Source organism: Wyeomyia smithii, chromosome 2, assembly GCF_029784165.1.
Source record: "Wyeomyia smithii strain HCP4-BCI-WySm-NY-G18 chromosome 2, ASM2978416v1, whole genome shotgun sequence".
NCBI classification, from domain to species: Eukaryota; Metazoa; Arthropoda; class Insecta; order Diptera; family Culicidae; genus Wyeomyia; species Wyeomyia smithii.
In genome coordinates, this window is record NC_073695.1 from 107,132,076 (window position 1) to 107,151,060 (window position 18,985).

The following is an 18,985-nucleotide window of genomic DNA, read 5'->3' on the forward strand; positions in this document are numbered from 1 at the left end:
ATTCGTAAGTGAATATTAAGAACATCATTACTTAGCATTTGAATGACTATTTTATTGTAAAAGAAAGTATATTTTGAGAGTTTATTAAAGTATAATCCTTTGTCAATATTCTTGCCTCTTTTGGATTACGTACAAAATTATAGAGTCAATTTCCATCCATCCTATTAAGAAGTATTGAACATCAATAACAAATATCGTAGATTACTAGACTTCGCTTATTACTGGAAGAACTTTTAACTTTACGAGTGTTGCAAATCCAACATAGGTATTTGATAATAAAATTGTATAATCAAAGCTAAAAGGTTAAAATCATTTCCATCGAGTAAGTCATAGGATTGATTCGATATCAGTCAAACAAAAGTCCTGTCTGTTACAGTCATTCAATTTACCCATTTCATTTTAGAATATTTAATCTTCCGTGTACTACCGTGGAGCTACTGCTCGGAACTCCAGTTGCACTTTGGTCTAGCTTTCACACGCCATTGCCGTTTCAGCTGCTGCTGTAGCAACTACTGAACTCAATTAGAATGGAAATCTTTGATGAAATTATCACGATGACTTGCATTAAACATGCCGCTCATTCCGGCTTCCCTGAGTGGCTCCTGAGTTTTCCTGCTTTTCCGACCCTTGTCAGCGCGGGTTTTTTTACGATCCTTGTACTCTATTCTGCTACCTACTGCTGAATATAGCAGCTCATTAACCGGCGCCGCACCGTTCAGCTGTTCTTCAGCGGACAGCCGTGCTCCGTCAGCACTCTTTTTATGATTTTTTTTACGTTGAAAGTAATCATTCGTAGTGGATACGGTGTGATTTGCAGCTACATTTAGATAGTTGTTTCTATGAAGTTACTTTTAAACAGTAATTACTTTTGCCTGTGTTCATACACTGAACAAGACTACCCAAATCGTTGGTGCCTTCAATTTCAGCTAGTTTTAATTCTCAATTACCCAGTGTCCAAGAACGCGTTTGCTGGCGTGGATAAGGTTGGCACATTTTAATTAATGCGATGCCCACCTGCAAGCAGCGAATTAGGAAGATTCTTTTGAAGCACGGGCAGATGCGGCGGCTTTCGTTTACGAAAATGACAAACAAAGACCTGTTGCGTCGTTTGTTTTTAATCTACGTTTAGTTTGATTTAATTAGAAAAAAGAAGATCACAGATATGGAAAATTATTCTGTCGTTTAAAGCGAGCTTTTTATAGTGAGCTAAATTGTCTTTTACAGAGGAATCCTAATTCATCCTAATTGTCTTATCATTGCAATTTTTCTATGCATGAATGATCAGCAAAATACAGCAGCTTTGACCGAAAAACAATTTAATCTCAATCAGCCCTCACTTTTCGGGGCTTGTCCTCCCCACCGCACCATCGCCGCCATGCAACCACTAATCAAATTCAAAACCGCTCCTAGCTATTAGGCGTGAAATTGCTGAAAATAATACCCCTTTTTGCTCTCCAACCCCGGGCTCAAGCGTGGTAATCAACAACTTTGTAAGGGGGAAATTGGGTAATTCGAAAAATTATCTCTACCCGTCTGCGGTTGCTGCTTGTCGTGAATTAATTCTAAACTCGTGGTTGGAAGGAGTTTTTGGTCAAAGTGTAAAGTTGTGATGAAGAACTTAGTCCACTCGAGCTTTTTTTACTGTTATCATAGAGATATTTATTTTGTACAGAACAAGCACTAAGTGTTGAAGCTTAATGACTTAGTGTACTTCGAATCGAATATTCGACATGAAGACTATTTTCTTCATGAAGTATTCGATGTTAGGGAAGTTGAGTTGGTATACGGTTGAAGATTTTACACAATCTCAGGGATTAGGGCTTTGAACTTTAGACCCAACAAACAATTTTATTGTACTTTGGTAATCCGCTTATTAATAGTTTAGTGAGCTGTAAATCAACTAAATTGTTTGTTGAGGAATGAACTGCTAATTGAAACGTATCTAATATTGAAGCAATAAAAAACACTCTGCAGTAACCATAAAATAAAATCACCAGAGCTCATCTTCCCGCCCAGGAAACCGAACGATAAATTTAGACCGCAAGTAACCGAATTATTACCACCTAGCGTGTAACTAAACTTTATTACCTTTACTCTCACGAGTGTAAAATTCAACAGTACTTGGGAGCAATTCCGCTTCGCCTGACTATTCGCTGCCAGTGCGAAGCTCACTCACGTTACACACCACTGTGAAACTGGTAGGTACCCGCAATATCACACGCAAATCACTCACGGTCTCGTAAAATACCGGGCGGTGAACATTGAATCTCACTTTCATCAATCGTAAATCAATTCAATTAAAATCATTTTACACACTCGAAATATGCAATGAAAATATAGCGCACCGCGCCGGCCCACCACTTCAACCCGCAGCCAGGTCCCGATGTTGATGCGATCTAATACGATACGATAGCGATGCGAAGCGAAACCGAACCGATCTGATGGGCATATAAATATACATAGCCCATCAAGGTACCATAAACAAACAGACAACGGCGATGCAGTGCGGACCCGAGTAAAAATTTCCTACAATTGAATGTTTTCGAAAATTATATAAAATAGGGAAAGATCGATTAACCTCAACGTGGGAAAATTGGAGATCCTGAATATTTTTATTTATTTTTTTTTTCTAAGCAGATAAGTCCTCTCTGCAGAAGATTTTTCCCCATATTCTGAGACTATTCTATTGAATCAATTCCTGGAAGAACGAGTTACTGTACTAAGTTTTTATTCCATGGAGAAGTTTATTGCTCAAAGATCGTTTTTCGTAAAATGTGTACATGATTCTAACATTTCCTCCTCCTGCTAATAAACCATTGAACAGTGTCGTCACGCATCTGAGTTTGACAGATACTGGTAATTTTGTTTATCTTCGAGCGATGCAGTTTCGTTTTCGATCAAATCAATTGTGACACTTATGCCTTTTAAACGTTGTGTGTGACGTACCAGTCAGTGTGTCGAACAGTTGACATTTTTGCATGGCACCGTATCGAAAACTACTGTTGCTTCTCTTGCAGACTGCGATAGCAGCGTTCAACTGTACGCTTCTCTATTTGAGATAATCGTGTGACTAGAAGCTAACACGGATGGGTAACGATTCTTTTTTGTGCCGATCTCCGGCCGCTCCGATATCTCGGCTGTCGCATTGTGCGAATGACAATAATTAGCAATCATGCGACAGTTTAGTACAGTGATAAGATGGAAAATAAATAATTTCTAATAACTGCCGAAAAATATCACCAATCGTGTACACCAGAAGATTTGAATCCAAACTTCTAAACTTTTTCATTCGAAAATAGTTCGCTGTAGCGAATGTCTCATCTAAATTTAGCATATTTAAGCAAAGGCAGGACAATAAAAGCATGAATCTTACAAATTCAATTAATGTCCGGACCCAAATAAAAATCGATACTAAGTAAATTGAATTCAATTCAATTCGTAATAAATGCAATAAATAGCATAAACAGCTACAGTCAATAACACACGAGCCAGGGATTGTCTGTACAATGATAACAATATAAAGAGAAGTGAGCGAGAGAATTGTTGTTCATTTTGAATTCGTGACAAAGAGCAAGAGATAAAGCAGATCGTATGAAACTTCGGTAGTGGCTACTGTCGCGTAGTGTTTCATTCCACAGTGGTAATTACAAAAATCTTGCTAATGTCGTGTGAATACTGTAGCGTACCAGTACATTCCTCCACCCTGGTACCAGTACCGTAAACTGGGGTGACTTTGATCACCGGGGTGACTTTGATCACTATACCTCTTTTCTGAAAATGTGGTAAAAAAGCGCTCGTAGTGCTTGGGATTTGTCGTAATCTTCACTGATCGTGTGGATATATGTTCGCATTGCTACTATTCATGCATTTCCTGCTATTTAAAGAGTGATTTTCATGCTAAAATATTATTTGAAAATAAAGTGTATTTTTGGCGATTTTTGTTGCATACAAACAATCGGTTCAAGCAGATTCAAAACAACAAGTTGCAATACGTAAAGTGGTTTTATTTTGTTCCCAGATTAGTTCTTAAGATGAACAAATATTATAACAATACATTTTATTGTTATTTTTGCAAGTTTTTCCTCGAAGGCAATGTTGAGTCCCAATTTTCTCCACAGCGTATTACATATTTCTTCTTAACAAAAACCCAAGACGTGAAGTAACATGCAAATTTGGACAATTTCATAAGTCATATTCCTCGTGGACTAGTTTTTGACGATTTTAGACCACCTTCTCTCTCAGTCAATAATCATTCATATATATTCTAAAAATTTTGTATGAATCTTGGACATTCGCCATTATAAACTGTTCACGTAGAATGTGAATGGCCCCCACATTGCTTTCCATATTCATAAACTCGTTTAAGTCGTTCAAGGTTGTTCAATTTAGTGAAAGAAGCAAAGTGTTACTCCAAATTCATCAAAACAATGAAGTGATCAAAGTCACCCCGGAATGATTATTGGTGTAAAATTTTTAGAGCATATTTAAAAACAGCAAAATTGTTGCTAAACTTTTGAAGTAGTGACTGAATCTTTTTCAATGCATGCCAGTACTTATTTTAAAAATATCAAAGAATATTGTTTTCAGTATATTCTGAAAATATTTGAGATACAACCAAAAAAGTGATCAAAGTCACCCCAGTTTACGGTACACTAAGAACATTTATAACCTAAGCACTATTTCCACTACACACACGATTGCACGATTGTCAAATGGATTTGTGCATTTGAGCACCTATAGCCACTGTTGCCAACTGTACAGATTTATCTGGAAATGTACAGATATTCTCGGTTTTTTCGGTACAGATTCTGTACTGTACAGATTACAGATTTAAAGAAAAAGTACAGATAAGTACAGATTTTTTAGCTAGTTAGAAAGGATTAGACAAAACTTTTTGGCCGACTCTGCAACGATAGAATGAATGCGATCTTGCAATCCACGCACTTAGAGTTTACTGCCAAATCTCGGTAATTTGCTGCCGAGAATGGCACCACTCGGTTAAAAAAAACGGCAGTTTTTACATTATTTCCTAAATCTCGATTCAACCAAACTAAAATGTTGGTACAAAATATCCGAAATTTAGTAGTGTTGCTGAATTATGGGTTTCATTGTTTTTTGGCTGAATTTTCAGGAGATTGAACCGCAATGGCTCGGTAATATGCATCACGGAGCCCCATTTTTAAGTGTGCAAAAGTTTTATTGACAATCGAGCTAGTAGTTTGCAATTATTATTAGCTGAGTCAACGCAGTCCCAGTTTTCTCTGAACAATTTTTGTTGAAGTTGTATAAATATAAAAATAAAAACTTTGGGCCAGTGGTACAGATTTTGGTACAGATTTTCCCGGAAATAGTACAGATGAAAAAGATTTTTGAAAATGCGTTAAAACCTAGAATATTCCTTATTCCTTCCTTAATCCATTATTATAGAGGGAATGTTTATTGAGAACCTTTACGACATGTTAGCTGGAAGCACTCCAACCTTTGTGCTACATAACGAGCTTGAGACGTTTCTTAAAAGAACAAACAATCAAATAAATAATTACATAAAAACTAAGCATTGTAGCGGTTACAAGTTGCCTACGTACAATCGTCAATGATTATCGAACTCTCGGGCAACTGCTCTAAACGCAAAAGAGAGGATTCCCTCCTCGGTTCGGCAGAAGTCGGTATCGTCCGTCACCAACCGATCCCTGTCAACGAAGAAGCGCCTTAGAAAAACCTTGCCTGGAATGTCTTTCCAGGTCGCCTACACACCACCCACAGGTGAATGGCGCTTCCTACTGCAGTTGCTATGCTCCGCACGTTGGTCTACCGAAAGGTTCACCCAAATGGTCAACCTGTTATCCATGGAGCTAACGGGCCTAACGCCGTTGGTGGTGGCGGACGACTTCAACGCTTGAGCTGTTGCGTGGGGAAGTTGCTTCATGAACCAGAGGGGTCAGATCTTGTTGAAGGCTTTGGCAAAGCTCAACCTAGATCTGGCCAACGTTGGGAACAAAAGTACATACAGCAGAAATGGTGCGGAGTCGATCAGTGACGTGACGTTCTCCAGCCCAAGACTGGTCAAGAACTGGAGGGTAGACGATGACTACACTAATAGCGACCACCAGTCAGTCTGCTATAGTGTAGACAACAACGAGAGGCGGCAAGCGACGGGTGGAGCCAACACTCCGACCGTCCGTGGTGGAAGACATCGCATTTCGATGCCGAAGTATTCGATGAGGCAATGAAAAGAGAGCGCGAGGGGGGCAGATGCCTTCGCCCGACTGCTGACCAACTAGTTTCCATGCTATCGCGTGCGTGTGACGCCACCATGCCTAGGACTTGCCAACCTAGAAATGGGAAGCCACCGGTTTACTGGTGGACGGACGCGATAGCCGACCTTCGCAGTGCGTGCCTCCGTGCAAGACGGTGGATGCAGTGTGTGCGAAACGATGAAGAGAGGACAGAGCACCGCGCAGCATTCGCTTCTGCAAGCTCGATGCTAGCAAGAGAGCCTGCTTCGATAGGCTATGTGCGAGTGCTAACATGAATCCGTGGGGTGACGCCTACAGGATCGTAATGGCAAAGACTAAAGGCGCGCTGGCACCTGTAGAGCGATCACCAGCGTTGCTGGAGGGTATCATCAAGGAACTCTTTCCGCACCACGAGACATGCCCTTGGCCTTCGGCGGTCGAGTCTCACGTCCGGCGTTCCAGTATCTCAGACATAGACCAGGGATGGTCGGCCAGCATGCCGGACATCCAATCTGTGAGCGACGACAGCCGTGTTGAGGAGAATGCAAGGGTGAGGAGCTCACCGTGCTCGCCAATTCCCTAAAGGTGAGTTAGGCACCTGGACCGGTTGGTATCCCTAACCTGGCAGTCATGCACATGGTCTTACTGCCGAAGGCTGGGAATCCGCCAGAGGACCCATCAGCATATAGGTCGATCTGCCTGCTGGAAACCGCGGGCAAGGTGCTTGAGAAGATTATCCTCAACAGACTGGTGAGGTACACGGAGGGTGTACACGGTCTGGCAAGTAACCAGTTCGGTTCCGGAGGGGCAGGTCCACGCTGGATGCTATCTCCTCCGTCACCAAGACGGCAGAGGTAGCACTCCAGAGCAAAAGAAGGAGAGGCGCTCGCGCTCAGGAGCATCCATGTACCGGTGTCGCTGTACAAGATTCTGGAAAACTACTTCCAGAACCGAGTACTTGTTTACAACACGGCGGAGGGTCAGAAGTGCGTCCCAATTCCCACAGGAGTTCCGCAAGGTTCTATCCTGGGACTTGTGTTTTGGAATATCATGTATGACTGAGTGTTGAAACTCAAGTTCCCTGTAGGGGTTGTGATCGTCGGGTTTGCAGACGACATAACGCTGGAGGTTTGCGGCGAGTCGATCGAGGGGGTGGAGCTGACGGCCGCGCACTGTATACGCAAGGTCGAGGACTGGAAGCGCTCCAGAAAACTGGAGCTTGTGCATCATTTGACGGAAGTCACGGTTGCGAACAACCGTAAATCGGAGCAACAGGCGGTGGTCAGAGTCCAGGTATCGTGCTGCTGAAGTTTGTCGGGAAGCTACCCTACTTGGAGGATAGTGACAGTATGCAGTTGAAAAGAATTTTTTTTCCTATCTCAATCCCATGTAAACTTCAGGCACTGAATCAGACAGTGAAATTTCCTCATATGAATGTATGCAGCTGAAAAGATCTCATAAATCGAAAATGACAACAAAGTTCTCTTGACGTGAATACTGTTGTGAAGCGAAATGTCACTTGTTTTGCTGCGGAATAATGATCAGTGGTATTATTCAGGTGCAGAAAGATTCAGGCAGTTGATTGTTTGCTCATCCGGTCATCTCTTAGTCCCAAGATGTTTTGGCTTGCAAGTGAAAAAAGGGGCAACCCAATGGAACCGTGCTCACTGACGACTGATAACCTTACTGTGAGGCAGTCTCAGCTGTAAAAATTGCTTTTGGTAAAAAGGGCGGCATTTCTTGACCCCCTTTTCTTCTCAACCGCATACCTAGCTTTACATTGTACACAGGCCACGAAATGATTAGTGGTAAAGATGGGTATGAAGTAGGTACATGTGATAACGATTGTCAAATAAATGATGTTGTGTGGAATGTGATAACGAAACGGTATAAGTGAAAAAAAAGTCGGGATTAGGTACAATGTAGAAGCGCTGCGGCTGGATAAAAAAAATACGAATTCGGTTTCAGGAATGAATAATTCTGAATCTCAGCAATAGGGATTGTGCGCAAGATGTCCGAAGAAAATGGGTAATAATGAAACTATCTGTGATTGGTGCTGCAAATAAACGATGAGCTGTCTATCGTCATTACACACCCCACGACGAAAGAACGTGTTAACCCTGTTTAGGATAGCCCAGCAGAAACACTTAGTGGATCGAAGTAACCCTAGTCCGAAAAATTGAGTTATAGTAGCAAGGATAGGAAAAACGAAATTCATACGAGAATTACTTCGAGGAGAAGGTGAAGAAATATTCTACAAGCATAGAAAGACAGAACCATTAAATAATGTAAAAAACGAATCTGCTATTAACTGAACTTTCCAAACTAATGAGAAACGTGTAAGGGGCCATCCACATTCCTCGTGGAAATTTTTTTAACGATTTTTTGTAACTTTCATCCATTCTTTCTTCAACTTCAGCTCGTTCTCAAATACTTTGGACGATTTTCGAACTTTGTCCTTTATTATGGCCCAAAATTTTTCAACCGGACGAATCTCTGGTGAATTTGGGGGTTGGCGGTTTTTGGTACAAAAACAACGTTTTTGTCTGTGTAACAATCCAACGACGATCGCGCGTAACGGCATGATGCCAGATCCGACCCAAATAATGTCTCGCTTCCGTGGGATCGCAAGGAAGGGTAACAAACGCTTCTGGAAGCATTCGGTGCGGTGAATTTCGCTGTTGATGGTACCCGTTGTAATGTACGGTTTACTCAGTTTATCGCATTGGCACATGGCCTACTAGAGCAAATATTTTTAGGCGAATTTTTCCACTTTTAGCTTATACCTACCTTATGTCTTCCGGAACATCAAACCGTGATTTGGCAACGTAGAACTCCAGCCACGGTATCTGCTTTACGTCTGCCTTGATGTAGGTTTCGTAATCCATAACCACACACACATCGGTTTCGTTAACCACTCTCGATACAGCTTCTTTGCGCGGGATTTGGCCACCGTGTTTTGTTGATCACGCCGGTTCGGTGCCTTCCGGACTTCGAATACATTAAACCCAGCTTGTTTCATGGTTTGCCAGGCGGAACACTTTGCCTTCAGAGCTGAGTCGCGAATCAAAAGGTCCGGACTACGTTTGAAATAATCCAATACCTTCCGGGCCTTCATAGAGTCAGCTGGCTTCGATTTTCTTTCACTTCCAGCCCGCCGCTCGGTCGTCTGGGACTCTTCAAACGATTTTACTACCCGAGACACAGTTGTATGGGTGATTCCCAGTTGTCTTTCGATCCATCTCATGGTCGCAGCCGAATTTAACATGATGGCGCAGAAAATGGCGATTTTCTCCTTGTTTCGATGACATCTCAATAACCAATTAACCGATTGTTATGAAATTTTTCACATGTTAATAATACACTCCAAACTAGTTATATCCAGCTTTTCATCAATTTTTACTCACGGACAAAAATGTTACACCCGTATAAAAATGGTGCATTTTTTGTTGAGTACAGGCCTTATTGTGGTATCATGGTTTCGTGCAACACTAGCACAACTCAAAATTTTGCATTTTTGAGTTTTCGATGGCAAATGATGCCAAATATTGTTATGTTTCATCCTACGAAATCCCGTTTAAAAATTCTCAAAAAATACAGAGTTATGAGTAGATGTGTCTTTGCTGCATAAATCGAAAATTCTTTATGGGGTTAGTGAAAAAAGGGTTTCAACTTGTACAACATGCTTATAATATGTCCACAATAGACCTAAAGATGTTAAATGAGGAATGGGAATCTTGAACTTTAAAGTTTTATTGAAAAATGAAAAATAAATCTTCGACGCTAATTTTCAAACGCGTTTTTCTCGAAACTATGATTTTTGAGTTATTCCAGTGTTGCACGAAACCGACGCACACTGGGGCAGCCTCATACAAAAGCTCGGACAAAACCTAAAATTTTTTTTCCGGAATTAGGTTCAAAATCGATATTTTGTAGAAACTAGAATGCCTACAGACAAAGAATCAAGCATAGGTTGTAAAGAATTCGCATGTTTTAGTTCATCGTGAGGTAGGAGAAGTTGGGGTTTAACATTTCATAAAACCAAAAAAAAATATTTCGATCATCTTTACCAACCTACAAAATGCAGGAGCTCCCAAATAATAATGATATTATGCATGAAATATCTTCAATATGAGTTAAATAAAGGAAAAAAACTTAGATAGCTGAGTTTATCCTACTATACCACGATTGAGCACAACGTTTCACGCAGATGAAAAAACCCAATTTTTCACTAATTTCAAACGTTTGAAAAAATGATTTACCAGCGAGTACCCACTCTATATTCTTCTCAAATTTGAAGATGCCAGTCTCAGCTATCCAAAAAACCCAACTTTTGCTGCCACTTTTGGCCTATTCAAAAGTTATTCGATTTTTGGTACAGCATGTTTTTATGTATAAATCATGCGTTTCGCAGCAGCTTTCTATGACGACATCACATTTTAACGAACTCGTGAAGCGCACATCCAAAAGTCCAGTAGAGTTGAAACCATACAAGATGTATTAACCGGTATGCTATGGTATGATATGGAAGACGATGAATTAATGTTTCTGTAATCTATCCAGATTCAATCATTTTGTTATATATCATTAATCATGATCAATACGTTTTGAATGTGTATGTGTATGTGTGTGAAATAAGTGACTTAAACTTTTTTATGCATGACTCAAACAATTAAATGACCCTAACAACTGATCTAAGAACACAGAATTGCTTAGACTTGAACTTGAGTAGCAAAAAGAATTTCACTTTCAAAATTGAGCGATCTAGATCAAACAGTAATCCAGGCATGTTGTACATGAATGTAGGGGTACTGGGGGTAAGCCCGGCACTGAGGGTAAGACCGTCACCCCTAGGATTTTACTAGAAAACGCTTATTAACTGTGTTTTGGAATATGTGAAGTGTTGGTATTTAGTATTTTAGACATTTTAAGACACATCGAAGCCACCGTGGAACTTCAAAGCTTTTATCCATTTAAAAAGACTAAAATAAGTGTTCGTTGCTCTACAATTTATTGCCTGTATTATTAGCAATCACAAGAATTCGATCTGAGGTAAATTGAAGCGATAAATTTGTAGAAATACTTTTTTTTAAAAAAATGTGTGCTGTCGGGGTAACACCGTCACCCAGTGAGTGGGGTAAGCTCGATATGGTCTGAGGCTAGTTAGATGTTACTGACACATATTTCTCATCTATTACCGATGTCTCGCTGATAAATAATTTAATTAATCGACTTAGAACCATGCACTCAAACTCTTCTGAGATTTATGAATGATTCCAAGGGTTATTAGAGGTGCCAAATGTACTAAATCAAGTCACAAAACTGACGGCTTTCCCGGTGGTATTTGAAATATGCTCCGGTGTGGTCAATTCGATCCTGGCTTCAATGAAACTAGTTATTAATATCATTTAAAGTGCCACATGATAAGATTGCCGAGTATAAAGTTCTTTCATTATTTATACATAATGTTCACCGGAACTTGTTCCGGCAATCTGCCCAGAACCAGCTAACTGACAACAACCAAATTCCACAGTAACATACAGAAATGTAAGATCTCTCAATCGGCGGTTTCCGAATTAAAATTGGCTCAGTTTATTCGAGTTAATTCATGAACAAACTTAGGTGCCGGTGTTACCTCCAAGGGGTGCCGGTTTCACCCGCACTGATTGCTAAACGTCGTTTTTATCTTAGTTTCAAAACTTCACTATTCCTTGTAAAATAACAGTTTGAAAGTACTGAAAACCTTCATATCTTGTAGAAAACAATCTGGGCAATGATTCTGTGGAAGAAATATAACAATATTCGCCATCAAGTGCTACTAAAGAGTCATTTTCCTTAGGGGGCCGGGCTTACCCCCAGTACCCCTACTAGGAATCCTGCCAAAAAAATCGCCTGAAAATGTCAAACCTTCTTGTTTTGACATTCTAGATGAAAAAAGTCCTCCGGATCAAAACATGATGTGCAAAATGGTAAATTGTATATAACTGATCAACTTCGCGTGATACTTGTGACCTCTATTCCTTTCCGACCGAGCCCACACAATTGTGTAGGTAAAAAATGACGGATAACAAAACTTAAATCAAAGTAATTCCTATATAAAAAAACACTTGCTTGCTTCAGTTTCTTATTTTACATAGCAGCTGCGATGTTAACAATAGCTTTGTGAGCAATAAAACAATGAATAAGACTTTCAAAAAGCGGAAGAGAAGGTTTAGTTTAAGTCACCTTCTATCTACGCATTTATATGGGCCCGGTCGGAAAGGGCTATAACATGAATCTAAAAAGTTATTGGGCTTATTTTTTTTGAACAAAGTGATTTAGATAAGTATAAACTGATCTAGACCAAACATTGAAGATAGATCACAATCATTCGAACAACTTTGCCGAAGACACCAATATTCTATGATTTGAATCTAAGCAGTTATGGGGTTTTGTTTTGTGAACAATAAAATTAGTTTCATCTCGTTAACAGTCAATCCTACCATTTTGATCTTTTCGACAACTTTATATCAATTGATGATATGAACAACTTTTCTGAAGAAACAAAATGGCTAGCACCATTTATTCAGAAGATAGATGTCAGCACCATCTGTAGGAAGAAAATTGAAGCTACTCGAATACATTTCTCATAAAGATATTTTTATGCTGTACAACATTGCCGAAGACATAAACACTGTGGAAACAACCATTTAGAAGTTATGAGGTTTTGTCCCACCAACATACCAATTTGCCCCACTGGGCAACGATGATATAATCGTATGTATTCATAGGTACTCTTTGTGGTAATTTCCGAATTGAGTATTTTTAATGAAGTGTATTTTTTATCGCTGTAGGAATAAGAACGCGAATAATGACGCCTATTGTCAATGCCAAAATATATACTGTTGGTTAATTTTTACTCGGGCTGCCATGAAAACTAAAGAGATAGATGGAAAGTGTCGGATGAATGGTGGATACATTCCGGTGTAATACGTTCTGCCGTCGATACCACCACCAACGTCGAGCGGTACGGCTGCCAATGATGTCAGTTTCCACGCCATGCGACGCGCGGCGGACCGCGAGCTGGCAACGAATTTTCCGCTGCATTCGAGTGTTTACCCGAGGCGGTAACACCTTTTTGATATCCCGGGTGCGACGATGCCATTGAAAACGATGTGCTTGTTCGGTGGATGTCGATGATGACTATATACCCGTATATACAACGGGGCGGAGGGTTGTGGGTGGAAAAATGTTTCAATACTGCACCTGCTGTGCTGTGTGCATACCCGATTGAATTTATTGGTTAGCCCAACCGAATTCGTTAGTGCACAGTGGGAGTTTGAAATCGGGCTAAGATTTGCGCTTCATTGCCATGAACGGAAAGCTAAATATGTTGAATGCAGTGTGTTCTGGTACTTTTAAACAACATCCAACCAAACTAAAAATGTTGTGCTGCTGATAGTCCTCATCCTTGACGGCACCATTGTGCAGTTGCACCCAAAAGGAAAACAAGCGGTACGAGTGCCGAACAGTGAACGAACCAAATGAGCATAATCAACAGAACTTGGTAAGTGAATTGCCACTGTGACTGTGTGCCCGACCAGGATTGCCACTACTGTTTCGATTCAATGTGCCACTGTACTGAACAAGCATGCAATAGGACGTACTCGATGTTTTGTTTTTTATTTCCTTCTAAAGAATCATTTACCGACAATTTCAATTAATTAAATTTGTAGGAAAATGGCCTTTTGATTTGAGAACCCTTAATGGGTTGTGCAGATCTATAGTTCCTATGCTTCTCCCTAGTCCAACAATCAACAATCGTTAGGCAGGGACTAGGTATGTTCTTCAAAATTAAAATATATCCTTTCTCTCAGTAGATTTTGCCGTTCCAACATTGACAGAGTCGGATAGTGTGAAATGGCGAAATTTAAAATGTCGTAGGTAACATTGCACCACTCGCTCTGCCGTTTGGAATATTTCTCTTCGCCGTGTATCCCAAAAGTCATATACAAGTAGCGGCTCGAGTTGTTGTCTGCCCGTGTGTCTGCTGCGCTGCACCACGATCGGTCGATGTCGATTTAGTCAGCCAGCGGTCGTCGGAAAACTGAATTACGCCACCAAGCCAATCAATTAATGGAGAGTGGCAAGCAAATGTAATTGAAATAAACACACGTCTTGCCGCAACCGTCACAGTCGGCCGGTGTGACTTGGATAGGTTTATTTCACCGCCCGAGAAGGATGAGGCATTGGGAAGCAGGTGCGAAACAAACAAACAGTTTCGGGGTGCTCCAACAAGTATCGGCTCGTGACTGAGCGACTGTTCGGGCCATTCAATCTTGGGAAATGCACGAAATGTGCCGCCGTTTGAATAGTTGATATATGTTTATTTGTTTACTAATACATTTGATTCGTATTAGTTTTAACGTTTATCCTAGAATTGAATTTAAAATTGGCATTGCAACGCGTACACGTTAAGCACTGTATGCTAGCTTCGCACCAAAAGTTTTGAACTATTTTTTTATTGTTTCCTTTTTTTGTATGCCAGAAGGGCTTTGGGCAGAAATGCCACTGCCACTGTTTCCATAAACAATGGATTTTTAAAAATACACTTTTTGAGATAATTTTTTTGACGTTAACTAACGTCTATATCGAAGTTAGGCCCCTGAAGCATGAGCATGAGCATGAGCATGATTGACCGCCCGCGGTTGCTACTCCGTTATTGCCAGATCAGCAGTAATTACACAGAGAACCAATAGATGATGCTTGGGACCAACATGCATCCTCAATGTGTAAAAACTTGTGATCTTAATATGTTTATCAGGCAATACCAGCGCCGGCCGCATCCGAATGCAGGTCAAAGAAGGAGTTTGTATAGGAAAATGTTGACGTGATACTCGCTTTATGGAAGCCGAGAACACCTCTGCACTTCCACGAGAAATCACTGGGATGTTGGAGAAAGGGCAAGGTATACAGCAGGGTTCGTTTTGGTGAACGATGCGCTGATTTCGAGCGTCAGGTTCTTTACAACAAGTGTCGCGCCATTGAGTTCATTACATCCGCCACGATATTCATAATGCGATTCGAACTTATTCAGTTTGAAAATGTAACACAGCAACAATAAATCGTACGCAAGGATACTGGATCTTTGACCGAATCGAGACAACTTCAAATGATCGGATATCTCCTCTTAAGGTGATCCTCTTTATACCGAAAGCTATTGCGCGTTGTTGATCTATCTGAAGATAGGCCTCTTGAAATGTATAAACGCGGAGTCTCTCTAGGTTCGGTCAACCGGATATTTTCTATATAACAAATCGACTAAAGACGTCTCTCGTATTCACTTCGTCTGCTCTAAAAAAACGATCCCGCGAAAAACACACCTGAAAAACGGAATATAAAAATGATGCGCGCTTATTACGGAAACGAACCATGAGTATCTTTCTTGCCAAACACCGCGATCCTCTGCGTACGACGCGCGTGAAGTAGCCTTTACCACTTGTAGCAACCAGCTATTTGTCAATCTCGAGTACACGTTGGCCGCGATTCTTTGGAAGGTATACATCGCGTTTTCTTTAGTCACGATATTTATCGACCGAACGAAATCTTCGGTGAGACATGAACAAGCATCTGGGTAAACTCCGCGAAATTACTTAATTTCGAAAACGTTCATATGAGCAAAACTCTCCCGAACCGGAAACGCGGTTTACACCGAAGCATTACGCACGACCGCTATTTTTCCTTCTACCGACGCAGACGCTCGGGGATACGACATTTCGATGTGAATGTTACCTATTTAATAGAAAAATTGGCAAAGTTTCATGCATACAAAGCCTTAATAATTTAAAAACGAAGTTATCCATATTGACCAATATATAGTCTCAAGTTTATTAACAAAATGCCGAACCAGTCATAATTGGAACGTATTATTTAAAACATCTGCCCAAAAGCTACAAAAATCGAAAAAGTGAAGCATAAGATTTTGGCTATCATTACTGCACCATAGTCCGACAATGACATTGGTAAATAGTATGCAGTTTATAGAAAACCCTGCTTTTTAAATTTCAGTTCCAGGTCTATTTTCGTACAAGAATAAAGATCTTTCGTGATCTTTCCCATATTTTCCATTATATTATAGAAAAGTTATTGGTACCCATCTTTAACATCGACAACCGCCTCCCATCGATAACACCGCTAAATTCCTAGTGTCAACGACAACCATTGATATGTCGCAGGTGGCACAAAGCATGTGAACCACCTCCCGCACCTGAAAATCATCATATAGGAAAATTATCAACTGCTTCACCAACATACTATTTTCATAGGTGATTTTAAGGAAACGAAGCAAAAATACTATTTGAATTGTATATATAAAAACCCATACGAAGCGGTATAATGTAGAATTAAAACGATGAATCCGCGCGCAGTTATTTTTCCATAAAAAAGGTTACTTATCTTGCGTAGCATACGAGCTATTTTCTCCATTCCTTCCACTCAAATCCTGAAGCCCTACTAGTTTTTTTTTTATTGTCAACGTTTTTGTTGATATACGGCGTACAAAATGCGGGCACCGAGTCACAAAATGTGCTAGGCCGACCAAGAATTCAAATATTTGTCTATTACTAATCCAGAATATCCTCGAGAAAGCAAACGCGGTTCTTTGAAAGGCATATATCGCGTAGTCATTCGATTAAACACGATATTTATCGACTGAACGAAATCTACTTCGATTCGCGATGTATTAAGTAATTATTGTAGTTACACTCCAAAAATCCATATATCAGCAAAACTCACCCGGGTTGAATACGCGTTTTCAACGAAACGTAACGAACGACCGCTTCAATCTTTCTGGCCGACACAGACGTGCAGGAACCCGGCGTTTATGTCGATTTTCTCTACTCGACGTACGAATCGCCTATTAAATATGAAAATTAGCAATGTTCCATGCATCCAAAGCCTCAAAAATTTAAAAAAAGCAGATATACATATTATACAGAACATAGTCTTAAATTTGTTGACAAAGCCATAAATAGAATATATGAAAAATTACATAAAACAACTGCTCAAAAGCTAGTTAAATCAAAAAATCAAAGCATATGATTATGGTAAAACGCATATTCCAAACTCCCACAAACTACACTAACATTTTTTAGACGAAAACGATGCTTGTCAATGAAAGCCTGTGAACTAGGCCGCGCATAAACGTGGTAATCGGGTGAATTGAATAATGTTACACGCTTAGTTCATTACCTATACTAGCACCTTTATAGAGAAACAAAAAAAAAAACTGTGTACTTATCTGTAGATAGCCCCTAGACTCACATCGCCCAGCAGAATTTCACCGGGGAAGCAGCACATCCAGAGCGATGATCCTGCTTCATGACCTAACTGTCGGTTTCACCAAGACCTTGACTTTGGAAGTGGTTTGTGAGCTACGCATAGTGCGCTCCGCTTTCCGGACAGTAAAGATAGGCAACAATTCAAAATATAATAGTAATTGCAGGCCTATGCACAACACAACACCTTCCAGCAAGCAGTGCACGCCAACCGATGATTCTTCTACACTTTCGACCTCCTCAACCTCGTTGTAGTGAGTATCCACCGGAGCCGGTCCTCTGTAACGCACAGCACTCCAGCGTCGAATCGGTGCGGCAACTGTCAGCGATGAACAGCAACAAAAGACCTTGAGCGCAGGTTGATTGGACCCAAGCCAGCAAAAACAGGATTAAGTTAACCAATAAACTAGTTCCAGTCGTCCAAATATCTGTATATCCTCACAAAAAGCACAATCGAAACTTTAAAAATTGTGACACGAAAATTTTTCGCGTCCGTTCGTTTTCGTAGCTTACTGCGATCCTCCTATATCGAAGTTAGGCCCCTGAATTTGAAAATCTAGTAATTCAACCAGGGAAAACCAGGGAAAAGTGGTCAGGTTTTGAGCGCTTATTTTGCAGTCATCTATAATCAGGTTTTCGAGGTTTTGGCATCAATCGATCAGAAATTCTTTTACGGTTAAATTTATGTAACAAAAACGAACTATTTTTTGAGATACACTATTGAAAAATTGGTAATCAATATCGATTGTCTAAATCATACCGCGCAGCCAATCACTACCTCTCTTCCCAAGCACAGTCGACACTAACGGTTACAATCGATCTGACTTTGTTGTTATTGTTGTTGTCACTTTCTGTTTCCGATGTTTATGCTGCTGCTAGCGGAAAAAACCTTGCAAATATGCATCTTTTTGTTGGTGTTAATTTTACGACAGCGGCCGGCGCCCCATCATTTTAATTCCAAAACCGCACCAGTGACATGCGGACGCTGGGTGATAGCAGCTGAAAGGAGGAAAGACAAAAGAGTACCGGTCATCTCGTGCCGGTTTCACCCGTAATGCTGGTGGCTTTTAGTAGAAAATGGCTACTGCAAAACACTTAAATGGCTGGAATTCTGGACGGACTAACCAGAAAACAACAATAAAATTGGCAACTGGCACCTTTTGGTGCCTCGAAATTTTGGTACAGAAGCGGCTAATTGAATTTTCTGTTTTACCAAATGCTGCTGCTAGCGGAAAAAACCTTGCAAATATGCATGTTTGTGTTGGTGTTAATATTACGACAGCGGCCGGCGCAGCTTTCAAGAAACATTTGTCTCTACCATTTCATCATCTATGTAGCCCCTCCTTCTTTCTAATTATCTGACGAAGCCTTGGTATAAAACGTATCGTTCGAACATTTCACCCCATCAGTTTCATTACTAAACCGTACCGGTTA

General features: G+C 40.4%; 1 protein-coding gene across 3 annotated transcripts in view; it reads right to left on the minus strand.

The window, feature by feature from the left end:
* The window catches only part of LOC129722064 (uncharacterized), a 217,907-nt gene that overhangs the window by 105,143 nt on the left and 93,779 nt on the right, over nucleotides 1-18,985 (minus strand). Inside the window, exon 1 of one of the 3 annotated variants that reach the window (XM_055675288.1) lies at nucleotides 2,089-2,108. The exons of the other annotated variants lie outside the window; for them this stretch is intronic. The gene's annotated coding sequence lies outside the window, so the exon portion shown is untranslated. Of the gene's footprint in view, nucleotides 1-2,088; nucleotides 2,109-18,985 lie in introns of those variants that run through there. 3 annotated transcript variants of the gene reach the window in all.